The sequence below is a fragment of the Condylura cristata genome, unplaced genomic scaffold, assembly GCF_000260355.1.
Source record: "Condylura cristata isolate star-nosed mole 26May11 unplaced genomic scaffold, ConCri1.0 scaffold00019, whole genome shotgun sequence".
Classification (NCBI taxonomy): Eukaryota; Metazoa; Chordata; class Mammalia; order Eulipotyphla; family Talpidae; genus Condylura; species Condylura cristata.
Window position 1 is genome coordinate 13,456,101 of NW_004567120.1, and position 18,174 is coordinate 13,474,274.

Genomic DNA, 18,174 nt, shown 5'->3' on the forward strand with positions numbered 1-18,174 from the left:
CCTCTCACCGCTCCTGAGCCTCTGGCCTGTACCCCAGTTCTGTATGCACAAATAAATAAATCTTTAAAAAAAAACTGCAAGAACATATTTATTCATCTCTGGATTGGAGTGGTCTTTCTATGGTTGAGAATGGTGAAAGAAATGCTTAAAGAATGCTCATAACACAGAAGAAAGCATTAAAAGAAATGAAAGATAAAGAGCACGCTGGGAAGTAATAGCAACAAAGTAGAAAAATGATAACCAACTTTTATTGTGTTTGGATAGCTGATATTTACTTTTTAAAAAAAGATTTATTTATTTAATACATACAAGAGCTGGGGGGCAGAACAGAGGTACAGGGGGTGAGAGGATTCACCAGACACAGAGTGGGGAGCAGAACAGACAGATGCACTGAAATCCACTGCTGAGGGGAGCAGCGGGCGAGGCAGGAGAGGTCTGCTGCGCCATGTGGTTCAGCTCTCTGGCTGGGGATTGAACTCATGCTGCAGTGGCTGCAGAGAGTTTCATAGTGCTGCAACTTGACCCCTTGTGCCACCTGCCAACATGCCAGGCATGGTGTAATAATTCTTTATATGGTTGCACTCCATTCTTGCAACAAACCCTGAGTTCACTTCTAGTATTATCTCCACATTCTGAAACATTATTACTTAAGTGGGGGAAAAAAATGAAAATCTGTAGCTTAACAAGTTATTATATAACAAAGTTCCACCAACATCAAGAAATAGAACATCAAAAATTCCAGTGAGCCTGGGCCTAGACTCACTTCTTTGCTTTCCCTTTAAGGAAGCCATTTTGAAACAGTTATAGCTATTACTTTTTGCTATTCTTTAGAGCTTTATCACTCACTTCCCAATCACTGAAGTTCTGTTTTCAAACTTTATATAAATACAACTGAAACATGGTGACCTAAGATAAGCAGCCTGGGGGGGGGGGTGTCTTAGTAACAGCCATTTGCTCAGTTGCTGGTATGCTACTTTGTCCCATGAAACTTGCTTCATGTTAGACCATGTACCAAATGAGGTAGAATGGACCGGGGTGTGGGAGGGTGTCCTAGGACTTCTGACCCTTTACTCACCCATTGATATGCAGCTATGCGGCTCATCTCTTGGTATGTAGCCACATCATATCTGACCGTGGACAGCTGCCAATAGAAACCTACCCGGAACCTTGTAGAAACTGAACGTGTATATAAGCCCCTGACTTCCCCAAAACAGGTCTCAGTCTCCGGATCAAATCCGCTGAGTCAGCACTGGGGCATTGAACCTGTTTCTTGTTAGCCCTGGTGTTCAAGTTTCCTTTGTGCCCCACAGCACAACTATTATGCAGTGTCCTCTATAATTGTAGTTTTCCTTACAATTCTGAGATTCAGCTTTGCCGTATGTAGCATCAGGTCATCACTTTCAGTGTTGTATTACAGCATTCCACTCTATTAATTTCCAAGGAAGTTTTCACTATTCTACTGTTACTGAGTATTCAGGTTTTCTCTAGTTTGAGGCAATTATGAAAAATATTGCTGTGAATATCTTCTTTCTGTTTTCTTGAGCACATATAGGGTATATGTGGAGAGGAGTAGAATTGCTGTCTCATAGAACATGGGTATTTTTGTTTTGTTTTGTTTTGTTTTATTTTATAACAGTTTATTTTACATTTTTACATTTTTTCCCCCATCTCAATTGTAGTCCCCACGGGTTTCCCATCACCAAGTCACCCGTGTGCCATCACCATAATCCCATGCACTTCCCTCCCCACCACCCCATTTTTGATCCCATTCCCACTCCACCCCCACAAAATGTCTCTTGTATATGGTTGTTCATTATTTTGTTATTTTCTCGCCTGGTCCATTTTACTCCTGCTATGAGTGAAACCATCCGGTATTTTTCTTTCTTTTTCTGCCTTATCTCGCTAAGCATGATCTTTTCCAGCTCCATCCAAGTTGCTGCAAAAGACATGTGTTTCTCTTTTTTGGTTGCTGAGTAATATTCCATTGTATATATGTACAACATCTTTTTAATCCAGTCATCTACTTTTGGGCATTTGGGCTGCTTCCAGAACATGGGTATTTTTAACTTTGCTAGAGAGCATCAAACTATTTACCAAAGTTGTGCCAAGGGCCACTTCCAAGAGTAGTGTTTGCTAGTTTCTGTGGCTCCATACCATCACAAAAGCTCCTGTTGTCAATAGAAATTTGAATGTTTCCTTTGCGGTTTTGTACAAATTTGTCAAATTTAGTTCAAGGACTTGATTTTTTTATGCTATTATAAATACACATACATTTTTTTCCTTAAAGATTTCTTTATGCTTACAGAACTGGGGTCAGGCCAGAGGAGCAAGGGCGGTGAGAGGCTTCACCAGAGACAGAGTGGGAAACAGAACAGACAGATCGACAAAGTACACTGCTGGGGGGGAGCAGCAGGTTAGATAGGAGAGGTCTGTGCCGCCATGTGGGTCACCTCCAGGGCTGGGGATCGAACTCACACTGAGGCAGCTGCAGGTAGCTTGCAGTGCTGCATCCTAACCATCCTAACCCATTGCTCCACCAGGGAGGGACCTCCTTTCATCTCTGAACATACTAAATTCCATTGTTTGGTTTGCTAGTGGTAGATTAACCAGGTATTCCTGAAATAAGCCAAACTTGGCCCCAACTTATAATTGTTATACATTGCTGGATTACACATTACCAATATTTTTATGTCCATATTATTAGGCTGTAATTTTCCTTCCTTGTCATGCTCTTGAAAGATTTTGGTTTCATATTCTTGCTGGCTTCATAAAACCAGCTGAGAACTGCTCTTTCTTTTATCCACCTTTGGCCTCCTCCATTTACAAAAAAGAAAACTGTAGTCCAAAATGTTTAAATAGACCATTGTTTAAATCTGTACTGTATCCAAGGATTTGCTTACAACCACAATTTATGAAGCCAGCCTCCTTTTACCTCCTTGTTTCTGAAGTTTCACTATTACATACCTGCTGATAAGAGTACCCTTGTTCACTCACAGGTTTGCACGTGCATAGGATCATATCAGGGCCCTTTATTTCATTACATGCTTGTGTTACTCTCTACTCTGAGCTAGTAGAGACTTTAATAATTCATACTTAAAAGTTGAATTCTAAGAGATCATCAGTTTTCCAATGATTTGGTTTTTCTTTTAACTTTTTTAAAAGATTTTTTAAAACTTTTTTATTTATTTATGCATATTAGAACTGGGGTACAGGGCAGAGATGCGGGAGGTGAGAGGACTCACTAGAGACAGAGTGGGGAGCAGAACAGGCAGATTGGCTGAAATACACTGTTGAGGGGAGCAGCGGGCTGGACAGGAGAGGCCTTCTGGGCCATGTGGGTCACCTCCTTGGCTGGGGATCAAACTGACACTGAAGTGGCTGTTGTAATGCTGCATTTCAATCCATGTGTCACCAGAGAGGACCCTCTTTTAACTTTTTAAATAGAACTTTTCAAACATATGCGAAAGTATAGAAAATGGTATAATGAACCTTCATGCTTCCATCATCCAACTTCAACAGTTATCAGCATTTTATCCATCTTGTTTCATCTAGAATCCCCACACTTTTGAATGGGGTATTTTAAAACAAATGCTAGACATCATATGAATTGGTATGATTCTCCTGTACTCAATCTGTACTTAATATTTTCTATTTCCAAACTTTTTTATTGGGGTAATATTCATATAGCATAAAATTCACCATTTTAACTATTTTAAAATATACAATTCAGTGACACTTAGAACCCACTTGAGGTTTTTTTTTAAGATTATTTATTCATACAGAACTGGGGTATAGTTCAGAGGCACAGGTGTGGTGAGAGGATTCACCAGAGACAGAGTGGGGAGCAGAACAGGCAGATCAACGAAGTACATTGCTGAGGGGAGCAGTGGGCGGGTCAGGAGAGGTCTACCAGTCATGTGGATCACCTCCGGGGCAGGCAGGGATGGAATTCATGTGGAAGTGACTTTAGCTTCTTAGTGCTGTGCTTTGACTCTCTACGCCACCAGGGAAGGCCCCATTTGAGGTTTTTTATTTGAGCATTTCCCTTTTCTCTGGGTCAGTTCTTCCAGAGAATTGTTTATTAGTGTTTAGAAAAGTTTGTTCTTGGTTTAGCTGACTTGTCTGTTGTCTGTTGTTTCTTTCTTTCTTTTTTTTTTTTTTTTCCGATTTCATTCCTTTCTACCCTTTGTTAGGTTCTATGTTTCCTAACTTAGTATATTGGACGTTTGTTGCATACATTTTCAGTCTTTGCACTTTGACTTTAAACTTGCTTCTGAGTTACCATTTGAGGTGCAGTCTACAAGAGCGCCTTAAAAGATTTTTCATTGTCATTTAGTTGTCTATGATTTATTATCTACTTCTATGATATTTCATATCATTTCCCAAATCTACATGTTCAACTCTGACCTCTTCTGAGAACTCAACTCATTCACTCCATTGTCTACTGCACATTTCCACTTGGAATTAAGATAATAGGCAATTCAGATGAAACAGCCAAAACAGAACTCTTGCAAACCTATTCCTTCTCAATTTTCTCTTTCTCAGTAAAGCACACATTATTGACAAGTTTCTCAGTAAAATCTTAACATGGGTGTCTTTTTCTGAAATCTTCTTCACTGTCTATATGTACAAGTCAAAACATTCTGGGGGCCTCCCTGGTGGTGCAAAGGGTTAAAGCGCAGCACTGTGGAGCAATCAGCAGCCACTGCAGCATCCGAGGTGATCCACATGGCCCAGCAGAGCTCTGTCTTGCCCGCTACTGCCCTCAGCAATGTATTTCAGTCAATCCACCTGTTCTGCTCCCCACTCCATCTCTGGTGAATTCTCTCTCACCTCCTGCACCTCTAGCCTATACTCCAGTTCTTGTATGTATAAATCAATAAATCTTTAAAAAGAAAGTCAAGTCATTCCACTTCCAAAATAGTTCTTGGCTCTCTCTCCCTTGCTACTATCCTAGTGTAATCACAATAACCCCCTCTGGTCTACCTTTAATGGGTTTAACAGATTTCACTCTTTCCCCTCCCTGAAATGAGATATGATGGATCTGCCTGATCACAGGCATTTGAGTACATTCTCATTGACTTGAAGTGGCACTATGCTGAAAGAACTTCCAGCTTCTCCCTGTTAAATGTCTGCTGATTCCCTGTTTCTTCAGTGTCCATGGGTTGATGCCAAAGAATGTCACTGTGAACTAAAATTTCTTATGTATCAATTCTGAGGCATGGAAATGGGTGAGGTTCTATTGGCAGTGAAGCAAATTTGCCAGGACAAGTTCCCAAAAGATGGGGCACGAAAGAGCCTGGCACACCTTTGCTGGCAAGTACATTCATCCATCACAGCTACAGCAACACTTTTCCTTCTCAGCAGATGCAGGCACATTTCTGGTTTAAAAGCAGTGGCAGAATTTAGTCTCCAGATGGAGCCAGGCTTCTCTACACTTCCAGATCCAGTCACAAGCACAGTACCTTCACCCAAGCTGAATAGCATATCTTGAGGTCCTCAAATACAAAGAGGTTGTTCTCACTGACTTTTTCTGAAATGAGACTACATCACACCCTAAATACTTTGGCTACCCTAAATACTCCTTTTATGGGGCTATAACTACCCTCAATTAAATATTGGGGGCTGGATGCTGACTGAGCTCTTCAAGAAGGGATATTTTGACTCCAATCTGAGCATGATACATCTGTGAAGGTGGTTAGTCAGGCTGTCTGTGGAGGGCTGGATGGATAAAGGATATAATCAGGACATTCCTGATCCTCTGATTCCTTCCCTGACTGTGTTTCTTTTCAATTTCCTCTTTGTCAGTAAAGCACACGTCATTCACTAGTTGCTCAATAAAAGGTGTGAACTCTGGCAAGTTAGGGTAACCTCTCTGCTTTGGCTTCCTCACTCATGAAATGGAGTAGCAAGAGGTAGTCTTTCCTAGGGTTGTGGTGATAATTAAAGAAGTAAGCACAAACTCTCTTAAAGTGTGCCTGGCCTATCATAAATGCTATGCCGTAGAATGCTATGACTTCAGATGGTTCTCTCTGAACTTCTTAGAGTTGGATTGCATAAATCCTCCCTCTCTCAGGCTCTCCCGAGGGCATTCCATTAAATTCAGTAGCCATCAACTGCTTACCTATGTAAAGGGAAAAGAATAAAATCCTGTAAAACTAACTAAATAATTGCTGTAGGAGGAGGAAGGGTCTTTGGCTCAGATCAAACTTGCTAAGATACTTGCTTATCTGGAGAAGTGAATGAGACACTTTGGACAAACCAAAAGTGAAAGATCCTCAGCTAAGGTGACCTGGCTCTAGAGGAAGAAAGCAACTTCTCTGAAGAAGGCTCTTTGGAGGATGGTAGCTGCTAAGTCAAGGAGGTAGGGGGGACAGAGGACCAGGCAGGGGGCTTGATAGAAGAAGCACTTTAGTGAAATTATCCAGAGATTGCTTTGTATAGTGTGCTGATAACTTTTTTATTGGTTAGTTTTAAAACTACTTATTTTAATGTTCATTAGTGTAGCATATGCTCTATTAAAAAGAACAACTTTGAAACACAGAAGGGAACAAAGCAAAAGTGAAAGTTCCCCAACCCTCAGAAGTGCTGTGTGGTGTTTGTTCTTCCAGATCAACTTTTACACAAACACAAACATGCACAGTTTTGTTCTTTTCTATAAAATTTGTGTTGTTTGTTCTAGTGGGATGAACTCCCTCCACAAAGCAACAGCAAATCCTGTTTCCTCCTTTGAGATGGCAGGTCTTTGGAGTCATAGCTCCTTGATTTCTATCAATAGTTTCTCTCAGTGAAAGGATGAAATTACAATTTGACCTCTCTACTTCATATAATAATATTAACAGTCCCTTATTCCAGCACCACTACCCTGGCAGACAGTTTCCTCAGTGCTTTACTTGAATTCTCACATCACCTCCTCAAAACGACCCCCTGAAAGTCAATCTCACTATTGTTGCCTGTACACTCAAGTGGCCCAAAAGAGTAGAACATTAAGGAAGAATGTAAACATGTCAAAGGCAAGATTCAAACCTGTAATGTCTTTTTAAATCTTCACAATGACTTTATGAAGGAGCTGTCACCAAAAATGAGGCACTGGAGGGCCCTCCCTGGTGGCACAGTGGATTAAAGCACAGCATTAAGAAGCTAAAGCCACTTTAGCATGAGTTCAGTCCCTGCCACAGAGGTAACCCACATGGAGTGGCAGATCTCTTCTAACCCGCCCTTTGCTCCCTTCAGCAGTGTACTTGTTAGTTGGCCTGTTCTGCTCCCCACTCTGTCTCCGGTGAATCCCCTCACTGCCCCTGCACCTCTGGCCTGTACCCCAGTTCTGTATGCATAAATAAATAAATCTTTTTTTTAAATGAAAATGAATCAAAGACTTCCATGTGAAATGTAAAAAGCCAATCCACAAAGGTTATGATATTGTAGGATTTCTTTTACATACATTCTCAAAATGTTAAAACCTCAGCTATTAAGGACAGATAAATCTGACCAAGTACAAGATCACAACTGACCAATGATCTCATCCCATGCCCCAAGACATTAGCTCTCAATCTACCTAAGGATTGTCTTCTCTCAAATGTCATGGCTTCTAAACAGTAAAAAAGGAAACATCTTAAGCATAAAGATTGGCACATCCTTTATATATATATATATAGGTTTCAACATAATAACACAGCCTGAAAATTCTCTCACTTATTTCCCACAACAGTTCTTCCAAATCTTCATCATTACCCTCAAGCCTAATACTTATTCCTGTTCTCAATATTCCAGTAAACAGAATCAGGTCTTAGTTAACAGAGAAAAATTAAGACTAAGAATGTGAATTTCAGTTACTTCCCAGTCAGGCTGAAGAGAGTAAGTGAGAGAGAGTGCTTTAGTCGATCAAGTGTTAGGAAATCCATTTCTGTCCTACTAATGTTCACATAGTCTCTGAGTACAGCTTGATGTTTGTAAAGACCCGGAAGCAGACACCTCTTATTTTAGAGGCCAAAGTGTCCTGCTACCTTTGTGTGCAAAACCAGCCCATCCAGTGGATTTTATTTGTTTATTTTAAGATTTATTGATTTATGCACACAAGAACTGGGGTGCAGGCCAGAGGTTGAGGAGGTGAGAGGTTTCACCAGAGACAGAGCAGGGAGCAGAACAGGCAGATCGACTGAAACACACTGCTGAGGGGAGCAGTGGGCAGGACAGGAGAGGCCTGCTGTGCCATGTGGGTCACCTCTCTGGCTAGGGATTGAACTCATGCTGCAGTGGCTGCCAAGAGCTTCATAGTGCTGTGTCGAGCCACCAGGGAGGGCCCCCAATGGATTTTATTCCTTTCCTTCTCAGAAACCTCATGTGTTGGCCATCTCTCTCTTCTGCATCTTTAACTTTCACATTCTCCTAGCTCTTTCCCCAGTCAGGATGTGAATATTCCCAAGTTCCTACTCTCTTTTAAAAACAACCCCTTAATCTGAACAAAAGGCCAGGAAGAAGATCAAACTTGCAGGTAGATGGGCGACCTGAGGTACAGAGCAGGGGAGAGAGAGGAGTCAAAGCAGGTGAGGAAGGAACACAAGGGACTGTGGTGATAGACCACAGGTGCTATGGTGGTGGGAGAACTCCAGGGACCACCCCTGAGGGGAGAAATCAAACACTACAAAGATGGACAGCGATGTAAGAAACAAACAAAAATGTTCCCTTCATCTGCCATCTATTTCCCCCTTTACAATTTACAGAAGTACAACATGCATTTTCTAGTCTCCATTACTATCGATACAATGTCCACTGCCCCCACTATACACTGTTGTTTAATAAAGCATCCAAAAGTTGGGGCAAAAATCAATAACAATAATCACTTTGTTATACTCATGATTTTGTGGGTGAGAAATGTGAACAAGGATCACTAGATAATTTGGGCACCTACTGTAGTCATTATGTGGCATCCAGCTGGTGGGGAGGTTGATCTGGAGGGTCTTAGATAGCTTCTCTCAGGGCCTGCCTATTGGTGCAAGGGTTAAGCTGTAGCACTATGAAGCTATCTGCAGCCAGTGCAGCATGAGTTTGATCCCCGGCCAGGGAGGTGACCCACAGGGTGCAGCAGACCTCTCCAGTCTCACCCGCTGCTCCCCTCAGCAATGGATGTCAGTCCATGTGCCTGCGCTACTCCCCAATCTGTCTCTGGTGAACCCTTTCACCCCTCCCCCACCCACCTTTGGCCTGCACCCCAGTTCTGGTACATATAAATAAATAATTTTTTTAAATGGTGGTTCCTCATTCCTGGAACTTTGGTGAATGTCTGGAATGCTCGATGCATTTGGGATGCTCTTTCTCTCTTCATGCAGTCCCAGGCTCTCTCCATGGGGGTCTCTTTAGCACAGTGAATAGATGTCTTCCAACAGACCAAGGCAAAATTCTCAATGTTTCTTATTAATGCTGATGTGCACTGTTTATTTAGGCCTTGAACCACCATAGATTCTTGTCCCTAGAAGCTGCAAAGAGTAATTCACAAACATTTTAGATAAGCAGAGGGAAACAAACTTTATTTAAGAAAGTAAAGAAAATATTGAAAGGAAAAAAGCAAGCACTGCCTGGTATACTGTAGTATATGGGGCAAGGGCCCCGTTGTGGGCCTGTGTCTAGGGGTATATAAACCTTTTTTCTCTCTTAGAGTTTTCCTCCCCTGCCTAAGGTCTTATTCTCTCAAGTTTTGCTGTCCTTCTTTATTTAGCCACCCCCGCCCCCCGGGCTTTCTGTCCTCATCTCTGGAGTATGCTTTGGTTAGCCCCTCCTAGAATTTTCTCAGAAGCCTCTTTAATGCTCCGGAAGTCCCTGCCTTCACTGACCCGGAAGCTGCCTACTTATCCCTCACTAGCCCTGAGACTCATCATGACCTATCCTGGGAGGTCAGCCAGCATCCCTTTTGCGCCTTCTGTCGGTTGAACTTATTTAGCGAGCCCACTAAGTTCAGGAGCAGAGGACAGCACAGGGGCATGATTACTCAGAAGGATGGTTAATAGGAGCCACATGCTAAAATGTGCCCCACCCATGCACTCCTGAAACCACTGCAATCTGGCCACCCTCCTGACCGTGCTGCTGGCATGCAATATCTAAGGAAAGACCTGCTACTTGCTAAGTGGACTGCGTGGTCTAGACTGCTTGCTTTTTCTGTTGAACTGGACCCTATCTGTCACTAACTCCTTGAAACTCTCCCTCCTGACTTCTGTACACCACCTCTCCTCTTTATCAATTATCTACAGGTGAGTCCACAATCTATATCTCTGACTTCATGACCCACAGGTACTTCAAATATGGGCAAAGCTGAATTCACCTCATTCCTTAAATGTGATCCTCTTGGCAGTCACCATGCTGCGTAGACCCTGCTGAACTCCACCCTCTCATTCCCCCTCAGGTATTCTGTGGACATTCCCCAACCACTTAACTTGCTGATAAAATCTTCTTCCTGTACCCACTCCTCTCCACCCGTTAGTTGGACTAATCTATAGATTGTAGAGAAGTTAGTTTATGGCAATACAGCAAATGATGTTTTATTTTGTCTTCTAAATAGGAGATATCAGGATAGGAGGCTGAGAGAGTGAAGTTCCTCATGGGAAGAGGCATAGAGGTTGGTGGCAGTGGGATTCTGCTTGTACACAAGGGAGTCAGGGAAAAGCTCAAGTAGGGAATGATCAAGAGCCTTACACCTGCACACAGGTGAGGACAAATGAGTCATTGCCAGAGTACCTCACCAGTGAAAAGCTGAAAGTTCATGATTATCTAGATAATATGATTATATTAAAATTACCTTTCAAGTCACATCATCAGGCTTTAACATCCAGATCCTGGGTACAATTTCTTACTAGAATGTTCTTGCTACATTGACCACATGTCCTATAACAGTCAATGAGCAAGTAGCTCCCATGAAGCCCACTTTCCTTCAGATGTATCCAAAATGTGCACTGGGGAACAGATTTAAAAAACAGCCACTTAAAAGTATTGGAAAGACAGGCCTCCCTGGTGGCACAAGAGGTTATGTCTCAGCACTGTGAAGTAATCTGCAGCCACTGCAGCACGAGTTTAATTCCTGGCCAGGGAAGTAACCCCCATGGAACAGCACACCCCTCGTGTCTTGCTTGCTGCTCCCCTCAGCAGTGTATTTCAGTACATCTGCCTGTTCTGCTCCCTACTCTGTCTCTGGTGAGTCCTCTCACCCACCCTGTACCTGTGGCCTGTACCGCAGTTCTTGTATGAATAAATTAAATAAATCTTAAAAAAATAAGTATTGGGCCCTCCCTGGTGGCGCAGCGGGTTAAAGCACTGCACAAAGAAGCTTAAGCCACTTCCGCATGAGTTCGATTCCTGCCTGCCCCCAGAGGAGACCACATGGCGTGGCAGACCTCTCCTGACCCGCCCGCTGCTCCCCTCAGCAGTGTACTTCGTCGATCTGCCTGTTCTGCACCCCACTCTGTCTCTGGTGAATCCTCTCACCCTCCGCATCTCTGGCCTGTACCCCAGTTCTGTATGAATAAATAAATAAATCTTTAAAAAAAAATAAGTATTGGAAAACCACTCAAACCATGCAGAAACTGGAATAGAACCTACACTTATAAAAGAGGATGAGAAATAAGTGAGTTTCTCTTTTTCCTTAGGCTTTTACACATTAGGCATAGACTAGTCAGTACACAGATAAGTGGGTAAAATTGAGTCTTACTGGCCTAAAGACCAGAGGGCAGAGTTCAGGGTTTCAGTGGCTGGCAATTCTAAGGGAATAAAACCCTGGAATGGAAAGACCCTGACAGGTAGAACCCTAAATTCTGTGCATAAACTCTGTCATTTAATCCCTGCCCAACCTGTGAGCCATGCATATATGGGGCTGTCTCCAAACTGCCCAGATAAAGGTAAAATAATCAAATAAAAATTTTAGCTGCTGTTAGCTGCAGAGGAGATCAAGTATAGAATCTGAGTTCAGTCAAGTTAAGTGCCTGCTAAAATAGACACACACACACACAATACTCCTCAGAGGGACATAATGGAATCCAGATTTTTGAGAACTTGTCTTCTATATTTATTGTCCAAGAGACAACTCAAAGTGACTGGACTTATTGAAAATAGAAAAGTGTGAGCCACACTGATGAAACAGGCAATCAGTGAAGATGGGCCCTGAGACTATTTAGGTGCTGAAATTAGCAAACCGATGGTTTTAAGCAGATATTGCTGAAGGTTATAGAGAAAAATAAAGTCATAATGAACGGAGACCAGCTGAATGCTGACCAACCTCTAAACATAGGCAACTAGTTCAAGGTCTAGAAGAGACAGGACAAGCCTGGAAGGAGCTACAATACCCAGCGAGATGGTCTTAGTTCAGATGTTTACTTCATGTAGACCATGATAAACAATGTTTATAACACTGCCAAACAGTCTCATAAATTGTCTGTTTTGGGTCGTTGTTGTCTGTGACTAGTTACCCTCTACATACACACACATGCACACACACATCCATGCACGCACACACACAGACTACACCTACACTGAGTTCAGAGTTGACTTTTAGAGTGAACTTTAATTGGGATTTTTTGAATTGCAAGTGATAGAAGCCTAATTTTCACTTGAGAAAAAACAAACAAACAAACTTATCTGCAGGCTCACAATGAAAGAAAGGGCAAGCTGCGGGGGAGCCTCAAGGGCAAGCAGGACCAGAGACGTGAAGAGCAAATGGAATGGACTGCTCGTCCTGCACGCTGATGGTGTTCTCTGAGATAAGCACCCACCCGGAACTGGCAGGTGATCATCAGACATCCCCAGCCTCATCTCTCACAAAGTGGAACACATTTCTCCACAATTAAGTTAGAAAAAAAGATTTTTTGGAATGCTTCATAAATTTGTGTTTCATCTTTGCTCAGGGACCATGCTAATCTTCTCTGTATCATCCCAGTTTGTTCTATGTGCAACCTAAGTGAGCACTGAAAGATTCTGATTGTTCTGATCTATATCTCAAGCCCTCACAACGATTCATGAAATCAACTCTGGGTATAGAGGTAAGGTGCTATGATTAGAAGCTCCCACTCGAACGGCATGGTTGTCCGGAAAGGAACAGCACCCCCCAAAACAGAGGGTTTTGTTTTGAAGGGAAGGAGAAGATGCTGGGTGAATGGTCAATAAAAGTCTAATAGGTTTCCTATATCCACTACCTCAATGGGCAGTAACACCATCCTTTGTACAATCAACCACATCAGAGCCATGGAATTTCTCTGCTAGCAGAAACTACTATCCCCCAATAGATGTTATCCCCTTCCCCCCACTTGGCATTTGGCTTCTTAGCACAGTGGGGTTATGGCTGGTGTTCCATCATGCCCCATGCTGAGAAGAATCACACTGTGGGGAGTTGAGCAAGCCCTTCAGGCGGTAACATGGAAGAAACATTAATTTCTTCCTGTTTAAATCCACTGTAATTTTCTTTAAATATTTTTTTATTCATGCATACAAGAACTGGGGCATAGGCCAGAGAGACAGAGTGGCGAGCAGAACCGGTGGATCCCCTGAAGCACTGCTGAGGGGAGCAGCGGCCGAAGCAGGAGAGGTCTGCTGTGCCATGTGGGTCAGCTCCCTGGTCAGGGTTCCATGCGAAGTGGCTGGTGACTGCTTCATAGTGCTGAGACTTTAGCCCCTGAAGCACCAGGGAGACCCTCCACTGTAGTTTTTTGATGTCTGATGATTCACAGATGAACCTAATCTTAATTGACATCACCTTTGCCTGCCCCCCCCCCACATCTAATCAGGGTGAACCGATCTAGAAGATTGGCATGCTGTTAAACAGGTTAGAATGGGCTAGAGTCAACTACCCAGGCTGGAATCTAGGGTCTGTCACTTACTAGCTCTGTGATCCTTAGCAAATTGCTTTCTCTCTCTGTACCTCAGTTTCCAATTACTAGCTCTGTGATCCTTAGCAAATTGCTTTCTCTCTCTGCACCTCAGTTTCCAATTACTAGCCCTGTGATCCTTAACAAATTGCTTTCTCTCTCTGTACCTTAGTTTCCTCGTGCATAAAATAGGTTAAGAGATAAAATATCTTACTGCATAGGTTGGTTGTGTGAATTATGCATGATAACTCAACGTAAGTGTGGAGACTAGCGTCTGGGATCTAATATGTGCTCAGTGGGTGTTAGCTACCCTTTTCAGCACCCATAACCTTTACCCACTAAAGATCTTGGAAGAGAGTCACCATCTCGATGGTCCAACTGACACTTCATCCCACTGCAATGTCCTTCCCGCCAGCCCCACTCTGAAGGCATCATTCACGCTGCCTCGGCCTCACCTTTCTAGAACATCCCATCTGTCCAGAGCCACTGTCTCATAAGAATGTTACTTTTGCTTTTCCGCTCATCATTTTAACTCCACCCACGGAGCAGAGCAGAGACACTGCAGGTAAGCGAGAATTCAAAGCATAGCATCTGAAGAACTGGAAACGGACTCAGCATCATTTCTCTCTTCCGCTGATGAAGACAGAAAGGCTAGCGCACCCGATGGCTCCAAGGAAGTCTCAGGTAGGAATGGCAGTGCTCCGAGAGCAGTGGAACACAAGGAAAGAACACGCAACTTGAACTTTTTTTTAAAAAAAGATTTATTTATTTGTGCATACAGAACTGGGGTACAGGCCAGAGGCTCAGGGGCGGTGAGAGGCTTCACCAGAGACAGAGTGGGGAACAGAACAGGCAGATCGACGAAGTACACTGCTGAGGGGAGCAGTGGGCGGGTCAGGAGAGGTCTGCCACACCATGTGGTCACCTTTAGATTCTCAGTGCAGTGCTTTATCCAGCTGCGCCACCAGGGAGGGCCGCAACTTGAACTTTTAAGGAAAGGAGAGAAAAACTGCCTCAGACAGGACAAGGAACTCTGCCGGCTGACAAGAGCGGTGCTGCTGTTCGGCAACACTGCCTCCTGGTGGTCGGCCAGCACCCGTCACCGAGTTCCCTGAGGCGCTTTGCTCTCCTAGTTCTGACTACACTGTGAAAGTTATAGAAGAGCCCCAGGCCAACAAAATACTCTCTGAACTGCTCAAACGAACCTATCATCCTGTCCTTCCTGGCCTGTAAAGTACCTTGCACTCAAGCTCTGCACTTCTTACTGTATTAGATTTGTTTAGTTGTGAGCAAACATTCATTCACCCAGCAAACTTGCTATGTAAATGCTGTGCCTAGGGAAGATGTCAAGTTAGGTACAACAGGGAACCGCCTGAGTTAAAGATATTAATAGGGAATTAAATATGGAAACAAAAGTGAAAATCCACCTTCTTACCCACCATAATGTTACTATAATAACTAACATCTGTTGAGAACTTAATATACGCCCAAAACTCCTACGTCCTTGACATACACATGTATTAGCTCATTTAACTCTTCCAACAACTTTCTGAGATAACTAATATTATCCTCATTTTTTTTGCTCTAGTTAAAAAAAAAAATACTACTGCCCCTCCCACCCTGCCCCAGTGTCTGTTGGATGACTGAGTAAAGAAAAACGTCGAACCTTCAAAACTCAAGGAGAGAAAAGCTCAGGCAGTAGTAGAATCTCCTAGTAGGGTTAAGCTGACCAAGAACTTCACTCCATCCCTCCAACTCTCACATCACAATGTGGATCCTCCCTATTCTATCCCTGCCTCTTTCACAGCCTTGCAACTTCATTCCCCCCAAAGTGGGGGGATATCTGGTCTCAAGTGTACAAAAAGGTACTTTGTATGATTTCTCTTAGCATGCTACCAAATTCTATGGTGAACAGAACATAAATGAACGAAGTATTCAAACCCAGGGTCAGTTCCGCCCACTTAGTTCCCAGTGCATCTGGGTCCCTGGCATGACCAGGAATATGGGTGCCCTGTGGTGAGCACTTCCTCAGTGCAAGGCATGATGCTGTGTCCTGTTGATGCAGGCTTCCATTCCATCTTTTTGTGAGGCAAGAAGTTATTCCCATTTCACAGATAAAATAAATAGGGTTTGATTCAATTGCCCAGGATCATATAGCTAATAAGCAAATAAGAAAATCTGGGATTTGAAAATTTGTCTGGCGTGAGACCTGAGTTCTTGACCACTTTAATGTGAGGCCTCCACCCCTTGATTTTGTGATCACTGCTCAGTCTCTGCCCCTCTACCAGGGACAAGCCAGTAGGGGAATCAGAGGTTCAGTAGGGGAACCCCTAAACTATCTCAGTTGCTTATATTTCATTGAACTGCCTTCTGCTCATTGTTCATTTTCCTCAATTAACTAACACTTGTTACTTCAGAACCAGGTCAAATCCCAGCCCTCCGGCAGGCAGCCTCATGTGCTCCTATCAGATAAACAGTGACTATGTTACCTGACCAATTAGCCTCTTGTCGCCTGTCAAGATTCACTCAGTTCCCCAGTCACAGGATTACCTTTATGAACAGTCCTTTTCTTCCTAACAGACTCCCACCCAGAGCAGTTTCACTTATTTAAATCCTCCTCAAAACAAATTCAGATCCTGTGATAAATCCAGATCCTCTACTAAATCCCTCTGAGATGTCCAAGTTCCAAGTAGTCCTGAGAGGCTAGTCTCTCACTGTGCAATCACCCAACTTGTTCAATCACAGGGGCCCTCCTGGTGGAGGCCACTGACAGCCCCTCTAAGGACTTGGAAATAGGAAAATACAGCTATGGTGAGGCCATTGCAGACTCATGAACAACTACTTTCAATCAGGTTTTTGGACTTGGCAGCTTTGGAGGACTGTTATATCAAATCCTTAGACCTCCAGAAGCCATTAAAATGTCTTCTTAGGGGGAGGGAGAGAAACCAAAGCGAGAGTGGGAAGAACACAAGGGACTATGGTGATAGCGCACAGGTGGACATTCTATTGGAACTACACCTGAGAAAAGAAAGCAAACATTGTTTAAAGGGGGGGGGGCAAGGCCCTCCTTGATGGTGCAACGGGTTAAAGCACATTATGAAGCTCTCTGAAGCCACTGCAGCATTAGTTCCATCCCCGGCCAGACCTCTCCTGATCTGCCTGTTGCTCCTCTCAGCAGTATATTTCAGTAGATCTGCCTGTTCTGCTCCCCACTCTGTCTCTGGTGAATTCGCTCACTGCCCCTGCACCTCTGGACTGTACCTCAGTTCTGTTAGCGTAAACAAATAAATCTTTAAAGGGGAGGGCTATGATGTAAAATACATCTAAAATAAAAATTACCTTTACTTAAAATATATGTATATATATAGGTAGATGAGTTAGGTCCTTCAGGATTCTTTATTGCCTTATCAAGTGCAGAAAAGTTATTGGGATAACAGCAGCCACAGCAGCCCTGTCCCCATAAGGACCAAAGGGCAACCTGGCTGCAGGACATGGGTGCTCAGGCTTCTAGCTCTGCTGTGGGAAAAGCAACAGGTACGTGCCTACCAACTGATTCTTTGGTTTCAGATCGCGGGTTCTGGAACATATTTCTGCTTCCTCCAAAGGAGTTCTTCACTTTTCTCAAATCTTATTTTGCAAAGAAAAGGTGACATTAATTATGACAGTTACCCCTCCCCTCTACCCCGCACCTAAACAAATGCACACACACACACACACACAGTTCAAATGAACTGGCCTGGGTCTGTTCTGAGCCTTTACATGGACTAACAGGATGCTAGAATGGTCAGTGCCCTGAATATCTCAGAAATTTAAGTCTTTCATATCCTAGTCCAAAGGAATTGGCAGGACACTAGGGAAGGAAAAAGTCATCCTTGACCTTTTTAGGGTACCTGGCTGGGTCTGAAAATTAAATTTACAAGGACAGATTAATAGGAGAGGAACATACAAATATACTTAATGTAAGTTTGTGTGTGTGTGTGTGACACAGGAGTCCCTATTAGGAAATAAAGCCGCAAAGAAACAGCTTTGAATGTTTTATGCTAGTTTTGATGAAGAGTGGACAGTCACATAAAGTAAGTGCAATAAACTGGAGGAAACTTAGCAAGGCCTGTTACTTAGGATTTTTCTCAGTGTTCCTTTGTCTTTGGTAATAAACAAGTTTCTTCCCTTCTGCTATAGGGAGCCATCTCTCACACGGAAATTTTTTTTTTTATATAATATAACAGTTTATTTTTACATCATTTTGTACTTTTTTTTTTTCATCTCAATTGTAATCCCCGTGGGTTTCCCATCACCGAGTCACCCGTCACACGGAAATTTTAAGATCTGTTTCAAT